General features: G+C 22.2%; 1 protein-coding gene across 7 annotated transcripts in view; it reads left to right on the forward strand.

Annotated features, from left to right (window-relative positions):
- The first annotated feature begins 169 nt into the window (after nucleotides 1-169).
- Nucleotides 170-12,354, forward strand: part of LOC129615473 (protein split ends) — a 77,547-nt gene continuing 65,362 nt past the window's right edge. For 6 of the 7 annotated variants that reach the window (XM_055530707.1, XM_055530710.1, XM_055530713.1 and 3 more), the window contains exons 1-2: nucleotides 170-734; nucleotides 3,857-3,925. The gene's annotated coding sequence lies outside the window, so the exon portion shown is untranslated. Of the gene's footprint in view, nucleotides 735-3,856; nucleotides 3,930-12,354 lie in introns of all 7 variants that reach the window. The other variant, XM_055530708.1, reaches the window with a different exon arrangement.

The following is a 12,354-nucleotide window of genomic DNA, read 5'->3' on the forward strand; positions in this document are numbered from 1 at the left end:
AATTTTATATCATAATATAAAATGATAAAATTTTATATGATAACAATTCTACTACATTATATATTTTACTACATTAGAAAATTGTTTAAGGCACATCACTAATGTCAACAGCTAGTTGTCATTTATTGAACTTTTGAAATTTTTGCGGAAAAGAGAAACAGTCCGTGAGTGTACCGCGATGAGTTAACATCGATGTATGGTTTATAAGTGTTATAATAAGTTGTAAAAAAAAAATAATAAAAAAGAAAATTGAAGTGTTTTGAATAAGTATTGAAAATATACACACAATGAACAAATAAATAAAGTGAAAAAGTTAAAAAAAATAAATATATATATTATAGCAAATTTATAGATATATATATGTATATGCATGAATGTATATATACTGAAGCGTAATATTGTGTTTGTGTACTAAAAAATAAAAAAAGGTTTTTGAATTTTAGAAATCAATAACAAAAGAAACTAAAAAAGATAATATAATTTTTTTTATAGAAAAGAAAAACAAAAAAGAAAAAAAAATTGGAGAAATTAATGAAAAAAGAAAAAATTATTTTTTGTGAAAATTGAAATTATCATTTATGTATACCTAATTCAAATTAAAAAAAACTTTGCGATTAAATTTGGAGAGGAGTTTACGAGAAAATAGTTCTTTTTTATTTTTTTTTATTTTTAATAGAGTTTTATAAATGGATACGTTACAAATTGTAATTTTAAATGGATAAAAATTGGCAAATGTGAGATTTTTTTCTATTTATAAATAATTTTTCGAATTTATTATTTAACATAATCAATTTACATTAGATTAAGATATTCAATTAATTAAAAACATAAAAATAAATAACTAAAATTTGTAAATATTTAGTAATTAAATTGATAGGTAGTAAGATGTAAGTCAATCACATTAGCTAAAATGGATTTTGTTTGCCCTGAAAAACTTCACATCTTACAAAGTATAAGTTGTTTTAAAAATTTCAACTTAATTTTTTAAGATTATTGAATAAACCATTTTTTACTGTCAACAAATTATTTATAATTTCATGAAATTATAGTTATAAAATCATTATATTTAATTACATTTCCTCATTATATTTACGTTTATTGCAGTAATTAAGACCCCTTGAATTCAATTAGGTACTTAATGGAATATTAGATAGGTACAAAGTGTTATGGCATATTAAATTCGAATCATTAAGAAATAAGTAGTTACGTGTACATACCTAACCAGCGTTCCCACTTGGATACAATTTATTTTGGATACAAAGATATTCAAATCTTCCAAAATACTGAAATTGCTACATTTAAAAATTTTGCTGAAATATTGATACATTTATTTCTCTAATAAAGGTTGCTAATATTAAATCGCGAAATTGCTTTATCTTCGAAATATGTTATTTGTTGGCTTTTCTAAACAGATTTCTTAATTTATTAGAAGAAAGTAAAAAAGATGCTGTATTAAATGAGTACTGCTTCTTCCTGTATTCAAATCTAGAACATTTAGAGAAGAACGTACCAGAAATATTTTGGTTTAAGCTAGGTGTAATAGAAAATGCATTCTTGCAATCTGTACATATTTTTTAAAATTTGTCCATTTTCATGGTGAATCATCTTTACCGCATAGTTCAACAACTACGTAAGATACATTTACGAAATTGAATAATTTTTTTTTACCGAGTGGGAAACTGTACCTAACTATACCTACTTACCTAATTGTAAGATTAAAAATAATCAAAACTTTCGCAGCAAGGCGAATGTAAAACTAAATTGCAACATAAACATAAGTATTAAAAATTTAAATTTATATCAACGAAAATTTCGTCAAAAATAGATTAAAAATCATATTTTAATAAGTGGAGAACTTATGAAATCTTAACTTTTTATATTAGAGTTGTACTTTAGAAAGAGGAACATGTATTTATGCACACATGCAAATTTAAAATGTTGACTACATTTTGTTATATTAAAATGATTAAAAATTTCCTTTGTTTTTGTTAAAATAAGACGATTAACTCTTAATTTGGAATATAAATAAATTTCATAACAAAGCATAAATATGTTAGTTGAAGTGATTTTGAAATTTTGAAACGTCATCCGAACCAATAAATGAACAAAACTAATATCTTTGAACAAAACTTCAAAAAAATGTCCACTTACCAATTATTATCAATATATTTACTTATTAAGAATATTACTCAACTCAAATTGAAAAGAAATGTGTTTACACTAAACATTGTAACCTATTTGGCTACATTTATGTATATAGACATATGTACTAATTCAGAATTTACGGAACCGGTCGTTAAAGGCAAAATCTGTACTTATATCAAAATAAAAATATTTGGTAAACAAGTGTTACTACTTGTTTAATATAAATAATATAAAAGTAATTTTATGCTAAGTATACTAAAAACATTTCATCGTTTATGTAGCGATTAATTAGAATGGCGACTGTATTCTTGAACTTTCGGTGAACCAAATTATATCAAATATTAGAATTTACTTTGGGAACGTGATTAATTTATCAACTTTTGAGGACTTCAATTTCTGAGATCTAGAAAAAACATTTTTTATGTCTGATCCCTCCAGTAAAAATTATAAATTACTTTTCTGGAAATTTTATGTTTTTCTTTTTCACCAAGAGAAGAACTAGAAGATTTTTTGAGGAAATTACTTATAAAAATATTAGCAAATTTGCTTGAATATTTTTCTAGGCTTCTCTTACTATGTATATAAAAGAATGAAATATTGATTTTTTTTAAAAATTGCCTTCAAGGATTTTTACTCTAACTATTTTAGTGCTCGGAATTGATACGATTTGTACTCTAACTACAGCCTCGAAATTGATACGATAATATAGAATGATGTAATGCAGTTGAAATGAATCAACCCTTTGTTTCAATTTTTTTACTGCGAATTTAATGGAATCAAATTAACAAGCAACTTGCAGAAATCGGGCCTAATTTTTTGATGAAATCGGATAGTAATTTTACGTCACACATTTTCATTCTTTGCCTTTATGCTAATATAAATTAATATTAATAGTTTATCCAAGCTTAATTTAGATCTTGTGCAAACCTTCTTTAGATCTTGCAATATGCTCTTCATATAAATAAACAGAGCTGGATAATTTTAATGTTTCAAAAGTTGAAATTTATACAATGGTCATATTAAATTTAGTATAAATTTTAAATTCAAAAAAATTTTACGTATTTGCAATACTTATGTTTGGTTTTGGTTACAAAATTATACTTAAAAACCATTCTGCATTCATCACTATTGTTTATAAAAACACATTAGGTATCAATTCTGTTTAGGGTTCATAATGTCATATTTCAAATTAAATTTATAAAACATAGATGTGTAAATAAGTACCTACATATATATGTAGTTTTATTGCTACTCAGAATAATTTTTATATTCCTAAAATTCACTTCTTACTTATTAAGAATTGTGGTTAATTATTTTATAAAAAATAAAATGTTTTTGTAATTTACTTAATACAAACCAATACAATTACAATTTACTTATAAAATATTACCAATATTTTTTTACCTACCCAAGAGCTCATATTATTTTTAGTTTACACAGAGTTTATTAAACTTTTTTCTATCAATTTTTTTTAAATGTAATTAGCTAATTTGCCAAGGTCTAATATAACAATTGTTTCAAAAATAAATTTTATTGAATATTAGAAAAATTTAATGTTGGAACTATCAAATACCATAATATCGAGCATAATTCAAACAAACAAGTAAAATAACAAATTTTTTATTTAATACAAAACTAAATTATGTTAAGTTGATTTTCAATTTTATTTATTCAATAATTTTTAATTGACTTTAACTATTTTTATTTACAGAATTTTAATAACGCCTTATAACATCAAATGGCCAAAATTTTCAAAAAAGGATTACATATATTTTAATGAGTAGGTGAAAATAAATTTATATTTTTTTTTTCACTATATTATTTAATTTATAAATAATCATAAGTAGAATTTAAAAAAACATGGAACCTTAAAACAGCATAAAAAATATTGTTACTTATAGGTAGGTACATACTTTTCTTATAGAGGAAGTAAAAACCAAATAAAAATAGGCACCTAGGTATACCTACCAAAAATTAGATACAAATAAACATATAGATATAGGTACACATATTTTTAAGTTTATTGTACAATTATATACCTATATATAAAAAAACGCATAACCATAAAGGGACATTAAGAATAAAAAAAAAACAAAAACGGGAAAAGTTAAAAACACACAAGTAGCAGAAAAGTAGTTAAAAATTTATTCTATATCTTCTTGTATTTGTATTAGTACATAATATATGCGTACGTTTAAATATTAAATATGAATGCATATATATATATGAATTTACATATATGCCTATTTATCATATATACATATAATATATATTTATAAATCTATTTATTTGTACATCCATGTATATACAAATATGTACAATATGTACATAAAATTTAAAATTTAAAAATGTAGCTGGTTACAACCTACCTATCTTCCTATAATGTTATCGATAGTAGGTACGTAGTATTTTTTGTCTTACTACTTCATAACAATATGAGTAATTAATCCCGTAGGTAGGAAGAGCGACTTTGTATTTTTAATTCCAAAAGCCTATGTGCTTACATACGCATATATAAATATAGAAATAGTATAATATACATATATAATATTATCTTGTATGTAATATTAAAGTTATGGATATCGAATTTTCTCCTCTAGTTTTAGCAAACTATCAATTATAATTTATAAGCGTATAGCAAAAAAACTAACTATCATAACATTTATTGTAAATTTAATGGGGATTACCGTTGTCGTTGTTGAATTGTAGACAATTTTAGTTATTAAAATTTTTAATATTATATAAAAAAATCATATAAATTGGGAAAAACGTGTAAATTAATATAATAAATGTAATACCTTTAATTTTTACAAACTTTTATGATTTACTTATATTTAGACTAGTTAATTGATTCACATTCATTATATTAGTGTTTTACATTGCGATGAAATTTAAAAAAAAAGATTCGTATTTAAACAACTTATTTTTTTATATTCGCATCTTTTTTTTGTTGAACTCTCAACGATTTAATTGAAATTTAAATGTACATAAATATTAAGAACTCCTCATGTTTTTCAAATTTGATTATTTCTTTGGCTTTGTGTTGTTTTGTGATTAGTATGATTTTTTCTTTATGTTTTGATTTATTCAAGTTTCAAAATGGTTTTTCATTCCTTGGAATACTTTTTGACTACAGATTTTTACGATTAATAAAAATTTATTCTCAGATTAAAATGACAATATTTTTAACAGCTTTATTTGGCTTTTCAAACTATTACCATTTGTGTTATTCTAAAAATTATGTTTTCGTAAAAAGAAGGTTTTTATTTATCAGGTGCGTTATGAAATTTGTGGTTTTATCATTTGGAACTCTTTTTGTTTCATCAAAAGCTATTTCTCTTTAGCTCAAAAATGTTATTGTAATTTCCATTTTATCGCTAAGTTTAATTTATGAAAGAATAATATTTCTACATTAAATTTTTTAAATAGTTCTATTTAAATTAAAAATTTTTTTAGGCTACAATTTTTTAGAGACTTTTTAAAGTGACTGTTTGTCTACGTTTTTTTATGCAGATTTTTTTTCTCCTCTTCTCTGTTTTATTAAGGCATTTTATTAAAAGTTTTGAATTATTATTGAATAATTAAAATGTTCATTTATTCTTTTTCTAAATAAAATTAAAAATCTCAAATAATAAAATTCTTTTATAACAAAAATTCTTGAAAAAAGACTTTTAATATAATATAAGTGTGTACATTTGTATTTAAAAAAAAAGTAAAAGAAAACAGGGAAGTTCGTCGAGTTTATATGTAGCAAGTGTAAAAATAAATTCAATATCTATTCATTTCAGTTTTTTTTTCCTCCTCTTTATTTTTTCCAACCAAAGAGTATATCTTATAAAACTTGTTTATTTTTTTAATTTTCTTATATTTTTTTGTTTTCTTAAACTCTTTTTATTGTATTATTCTTTTTTTTTTTAAATTAAATTAAAATATATAAAATTGAGGTTATAATCTGAGATCTGTACCTGTTTTGATGTAAGAAATATGGCAACGTCGCCTGTGTACGTCAATGAATTTAGAGTGAGCTGTTTAAAAAATCTTACGTTTTCATAATAAAAGAAAATACAGAAGAAGAAAAACAAAAAGAAAAAACACGAAAAAATTAGAAAAGAGTATGTTTGTATGTTGGTACTGTAATGTTTCCCAAGTAATTCCAAGTAGTTCTAAAGTTGACAAGTTTTCTTATTTTCTTTATTATTATTTTCATTATTATGGTGCTTGTAGAGTAATGCGACTTGGTAACATTTTTCCTTTGTCTACACTATTATTTTTTTTCAAAATTGTGTTTTTTCTGCTGTAATTTCTGTTTCTATACTTTTTTGCGTACTTAAGTACACTACAATGCTTTATGCATATGCGTTGTCATTTACATAAGTATGCACATGCATATTAACATACATACATACACCAATGGATATTTATATTTGAAGTTATTGTAAGAGTTCTTTTTCCATCTCATAAAAGCATACACAATATTTGAATTTTTTGGTTATGATGATTCTGAAAAAAAAACGAAGTAATTCTTCATTTCGAAATAAAATGATTATAAATATTTAATTTAATTTTTTAAATATATGTATGTATGTATATACTATGTAGTAGGCACTAACACATTTATTTTAAAATAATAAGTACCTACTTATTAAGTTTTACTTTTTTTAAACAAATTTATTGGTATTTTAAAATGAATAATATTTAATTCATAAAATATTGTTTGTGATATTTCTCTTAAGGTGGGGTAATTTCTATGAGTGAGGTATTTTTTTGTTTTTTAAATCAAATTATTTCCCAAATTTTTAAATAAACAAAAAATTTTTAGTTAGTTTTTTATTGTTTTTATGACTTGGTTTTTTAATTTTGCTTAAATATATATGTTAAAACGAAACATGCAAAATAATTTTGTATACGAGAGAGCGAAAAAGAATTTTAAAATTCGATGCATTATTGTAACTGAGGTTAAATTTTTAAAATTCATAGTTTCATAAAAAAACGTTTTAAAATGTTCAAATTTTGACATAAAACTTGCTCAAAAAATAATCTTACTGGGATTGAAAATATATTTTCTGTAGACATACTTATATATATACATATTTTTGTAATACATATATTTATATATATATTATAAAATTATATACTTATAATGCACTTTACAAAACCAATTTTTAAGGTTTAATATGGTTTTTTAGTTTTAGGATCTAAAGTAATTGTTAGTCTAGATTATTACTAGGCCTATATTAAACTCTCTTTTCTTGAAATTTCTTGAAAAAACATTTATTATATAGGCTTTTATCTTGCATTGTTTATATTATTTTTATTTCAAATAAAATAAACACAAAGAAATATTTGAGAAAATTACGTAAACAGAATTCAACTTAAAGCGATGCTCTTATTTGAGAGAAAGTTCGAGTGATAAAAGTTGAGATCGAATGGGTTTGTAGTTTTAGATTTATTTTAAATTTTTTCCTCATATATAGATACGTGTGTGCGTTCATGCATTATTTGAGTTTATATTCGTTTCATGAATATTTGATTTTTCTTAGAAAATAATTTGCATATTGTCTTTTTGTTTATAATCCCTGATATCTAATTTTTTATCAATAATTTTACTGTTAGTTATAGTTGTTTAAAATTAATCTTCAAAGTGTTTCGTCATTGCTTCCCATAATGAATTCCAATAATGTATTATTTTTTTGCCATTATATTATTTCTATTATTATTATTACATTGTAAATAAAAGATGTTATTCACAGATATGCAGGTACAAATAAATAAACATACATATTTACTTTTAGAATACATAATTTGAGTTTACAAATTAAGATGATGAAATAAATTTTATTATTGTACAAACATGACATACCTAACTAAATTAAAACTCAAATGGCTCGTAATATTCATTAATAATGAGAACTCTTCTCAACTTAAAAATATAAAAAAAACTGAAATAATTATTCAAAATATATTCATTCGTTTTTTCTTGAGTAAAAGTTTTAAATCATTCATGTTTAAAATGGTAATCAGGCATTGTTTCTTTGATAAATCAAAAAAAATCGCCATTCGTATTAAGTATTTTATTAAAAATTATAAGTTCATAACGTTCATGACATTAAACAGAATAAGGAAAAGGTAAATAATTATGCCGCGACAACAGTGTTCATTTTCTGTCTCAGGCTTAAACAAAGAGGACAAATTGCAACTCAAACCATTATACATAGCAAACGTTGAGTGCGTTGCCTTAAGATAATAGCTTGGCTCCATAAAAATACGTATAAGCTTCTTAATGTTTAAGTTATTTTAGTAGAGAAAAGTATCAATATTTCAAAATCATTATTGTTAAGCTATTGTTAATTTAAAATTGATTTCAATGTACCCTCCAATACTACATGCAGTTCACCAGATGTAGAGTTTCTACTGCTATACATACATATGCACGCTCCATATTTTGCACAAATTAGTTTAACTGCGAAAGTGTGTAGTAATCTTAGCTTAAAGATGTAGTTGTAAAGATATAGTTGTAAAAAAAATAAAATAATAATGGCTACCTCTACATTTTTTTTTTAATTTACCTTTACTGTTTTATGCTCGGCTTGAAATTTTCTTTTTTTTTTTTTTCTTTTGTCGCCTATTGTCTCGTTTGTTTTTCAAATTGTTAAAATTGTTTTATTGAGAATGTGTGAGTGCGTCAGTCTCTTAAAATCATTATAGTATGTAAGCATGTATGTATATTTAAAAATTTTGAATGAGATTCAATCTATTTTATTTTATGCATACTACTAATTTATATATAAATATGTCTATTCATATGTACGTACCTACGTTTGTATATTCATAATTATTCCTTTTAATAAGTTTATATGAACTTATATGGCAGTTTTGGTTTTGTTATTCTTTTATGGAATTATAAAACGAACTTTCTTAATAAAGATCAGATATATCTGTACATTTGTATGTTTCTATTGAAATTCATGTGGCTATGTATGTGTGAATATATAGATTTAAGATTGTTTGTATTATTTTATTTGGATCATGTCGAATTCTAAAACTGTTTGCGCAAGCAAAAATACACTTAAAATACGCTACGTTATTCATATAATTTTAAGAAAATTTTAATGTTTTTTAAAATTGGAATCTAAAAATTTTAGTATATGTATGCATGTATTAATAACTTCATTACAGCGATTTATTAATCACAACTTCATTCTATTTATTTATACACACAAATTTCTTTTTAAATTTCCATATTATTTTAATGCATTTTGCAATTTAATTTTAAATACATACAAGTATGTATGTTTGTAGATATTTAATGCATTTATGTATGTATGTATGTAGATATTTGAATGAGTGTGTTCATAAGTACGTAGGTTAATTTGTATATTTTCCAACTATAAAGAAATCTATAAAAATAATATAAACCAATATACATATACTACATGTATATATGCATGTATGCATAATTATAATAAGTTAAAAAAAATTCAACATTTTCTTTTTTTTTACAATTTAAAATTTATAAGCACATTTTCTATTATAAAACTACTTATTTAATCTAAAAATATAAAAAAAAAACAAACATATGTACATACATATGTATAGATAAACATATATGCATACAAATAAAAAGGGTTAACGAAATTCAATATTTGTTTCTGATTACATTGTGTACATAAAAACATACATATAACGTATACACATATAGATACATCCATTTGTGTTTAGAGATATTGTTAATACTATTTTAATAATAAAATAAAAGTATGATACTAAAGGCGACGTTGCCGTTTCTAGATGGATGTAAAAAATGAAAAAAAAAAAAATTTTTTTTGAATCATAACTGTATGCGGTGTTGTCAATTTTCCGATTGTCATGATTACTTATTTTTGTTTTACAATTTTTTTATTTATTTTTTGTTTTCTTCCACAAAACGTACGGAGATAAAAGCAGCAAAATTAAAGTGCTGCTTATATGTACATACATACATCCATACTAACATTTTTGTGTACCTATATAATTTTATACAGTCTAGGTATGTGTATATATATATTTATACACATTTATACATTTTAACATAATTTATATGTACATATATATGTATGTAGAATTATGTTTATATTGAATAATGAATTTTTCCCTTACTTTTTATAGAATCTACTAGAAATGTGAATAAAATTGTTCAGTTTTTTTTTCTAAAAATTAAAATCTTTTTTTTCCTCTTATAGGTAGATACGTAACTTACTCTTTATATTGATTTTTAAAGAGAATTTTTCGATCTATTCAGGGATATTTAGGTACTTACTCTTTTTTTACTTAAATCTCTAACACATTCTCCTCTAGACTCACTAAATTTTTGGCAAATTAAAATTTTATTAAAATTAATTTTTCCAGTTTCCTTAATTAATAACCATGATTAGAAATTAAAACCTATAACAAAAAAGTCTTTCCATCTCTTTCGTTCAGCTGGTTTGTACAGGTACGTTGGTATTATTTTATTAACATAATCGCAATGTACATGGTATATACATATGTTGTTTTTCCCGTTTGTTGATTTTTTTCATTTAAAATTTTTATTAAAGTAGTTTGTTCTTCTTTATTATTGTACATGAATTTTTCATGTAATATAAATATTTTAATTATTATTTTAAAAAAATTAATCAATAAATTAAAAATGTTATAAAAAGTAAAATACAAAGGAGGTAAACAAAAATTATTGTTAAATACAATAGGAAACCATCACACTAGAGTTTCATTTGAAATATTTTTATCATAATTAATAGCTTATATTTTCCAACATTGATAACTTGCCTAACATAGTTTAAAGTTGAATAATTTACTAGAATATTGCGCCCAATTTATAGGCAGGAATTTTTATTTTTATTAATTTAATGTTTTTACATATTTACATACATATAATATTTATTATTTTGCAAATAATATACTGATCAGTAATTTTATTATTCAAAGAATTTCAAAAAATTATTGTAATGAAATTTGGTATTAAAATTAAAAAAAATAAATTATTTTTTTTTATACTAATTGCAACCATAAATGTATTTTAACATATTTATAACATATTTTAAATAAATTACTAAAATAAATATTTAAACTTAATCAAAATACTGATAAGAAATTTATCAATAATTTACATTTACAAATTAAAATTTAATAAAAATAATAAAATTGTTGAAATGATGTGCATATGTATTATGTATGTAGTTGCTAAGTTTAAAATTTTGTTTCCCTTATAATACGAAACACATGCAGAGATAAATATTTAAAAATATAATAATAATAAATTAACATTAGAATTTAATAAAGCTTTTTTTTCGAATTTTGTAATAATTTACATTAAATTAAAAAATCTAACTAAAAAACTCCGAATAAAAACAAGATTTCATACATATATCTAATTTAAAGCAAGTTGAAAGACATTAAAGATTATATTAAAAAATTATTCGTCAAATTTCCGGCGAGAAAAAATTCGGCGGTTAATGGTTATTAATAAAAAATAAAACGGTTTATGTATTAACTTTTGCTGACGTTTAAACAAACGAAATAAGAAAAAAATAGAACAAAGTTAATTTGAAATATGCACGAGCAAATTAAATTATTAAAAAAATTAAATAACAACAAATTTATATGAGTGAATAAGTGCTTTCAAAAAATTTAGAAAAAAAGTGTTCGAATAATTTAAAAATCTTAAAAAAACTACTAAAAAAGTAAAATAAAGTGAGCTAACTAAATGTTGAAAAAAAATGATTTAAAAATATCTAATAATGTTCAACCGAGCTCCTCTAACATTGTTTGTGTAATCACATTAAATTTGAAATTGTGAAAATATAAAAGCGTTGAATAAGAAAAAATTATATAAAAAGAAAAAATACAAAAAAAAAAAATAATGAAAAAAAAAAAAGTTTTTTTTGTGCGCAAAATATTTTTTTCTTTTCTTTTTATATATGTAGCTCACTTATTTCAGAATATTCACAAATACATTTACGGGATAATATGTGTTCGTGTACGCTTTTTTTCGGTATGCACTAAATTTTGTATATAATGAAATGGACGTTGTGTATATATAAACATAATAATATATATAAAATTACAATTCATATTCAAACGTGTATGAACGTTTTAAGTTATATCTACCATTTATACTACATACTAATATTAATATACATAAAGATATATACATAGTTATTTCTAGATATAATA

Source organism: Condylostylus longicornis, unplaced genomic scaffold, assembly GCF_029603195.1.
Source record: "Condylostylus longicornis isolate FDR11 unplaced genomic scaffold, ASM2960319v2 ptg000135l, whole genome shotgun sequence".
Taxonomy (NCBI): Eukaryota; Metazoa; Arthropoda; class Insecta; order Diptera; family Dolichopodidae; genus Condylostylus; species Condylostylus longicornis.